Raw genomic sequence first — 1,102 nt, forward strand, 5'->3', positions numbered from 1 at the left:
GGTTGCCATTTTAAATTTTAACAAAGATATTTCTTAGAGATGATTTATCGCCGTAATGTTTTGAAATATAGTTTCTTTGATTAAACTCAAATATATAATTTTACAAGGGCACACCAAGTTTGAAATATCGGAAAGTGAGGGAACAGCCGTCAAACCCAGGTGCGTAATATTTACTTTAACAATCTGGTATTGGAGACAAAGAGGCTTAAGATATTGTCTGATTTATTACTGTTTTACTTTTAGCACACATATAACAAAAGGCCAGTAATTATAATGCATGTGAGTTAGGATGATTTACAGTCTTAATCTCAAGAATTATACTACAGATCAAAGACATTTACAATTCATATTATGAGAACTTTCTATATCTTTTTTTTTTTAAATTGCCGAGACAGGCTTCATTTGAAAATTGGGTTCACTCTGTAGTCCCTATTTATTTGGTATTGTAAACGTGACTAAACATGAAAACAGAGTTCCATGGTCTTACTTAATGATCGCACAGCAAGAAAACGCAGTGTTATTTTTTTATCCTTCAAGATTTTTGAAAAGGCAGTGAAAACTTGCCTCTACAGGAAAAGAAAATACATTGATGAGAGCACGTCTGGTCCTAGTCTTCAACGGGGGTCATAATGTCATATCTATAATATTATATTTCCCTTTTTAAGATGTGGAAACATTTTTTAAAAACGTCAAAGTAGCATTACAGAACTTCAATTTCAGATATGGGGAACAAGTAAAGTGGAAACGGGCTGTGATGTTCGATATTATTTCTGTACGGGACCACTGAGTACAGTTTCATCCCAAGGAAATACGTATGTTTTCAGAGCATACTTGGGTAACAGAAGGACGAATCTATTATCTTTTATCATATTTCCCCCCTTGCTAAATATATAGCCTTGGGTTTATAAACTTAAAAAAAACCAAAACTACAACTTAGGTTTAAGGGTCTGGGTACCTCAAAAGTATATTATGATATTAGGATATCGCACAATGCTAGTCCCAGATAGAATCAGACAGTGAAATATAATGATGTTAAGTCAAATTAAATGAGATCATGGGATATTCCTGAATGTGAAAGATACACCCTACATCTGCCCCTATC

General features: G+C 33.5%; 1 long non-coding RNA gene across 1 annotated transcript in view; it reads left to right on the forward strand.

Annotated features, from left to right (window-relative positions):
• Positions 1-1,102, forward strand: part of LOC118478205 — a 102,497-nt gene that overhangs the window by 11,412 nt on the left and 89,983 nt on the right. The gene's annotated exons all lie outside the window — the stretch shown is intronic.

The sequence above is a fragment of the Aplysia californica genome, unplaced genomic scaffold, assembly GCF_000002075.1.
Source record: "Aplysia californica isolate F4 #8 unplaced genomic scaffold, AplCal3.0 scaffold00418, whole genome shotgun sequence".
Classification (NCBI taxonomy): Eukaryota; Metazoa; Mollusca; class Gastropoda; order Aplysiida; family Aplysiidae; genus Aplysia; species Aplysia californica.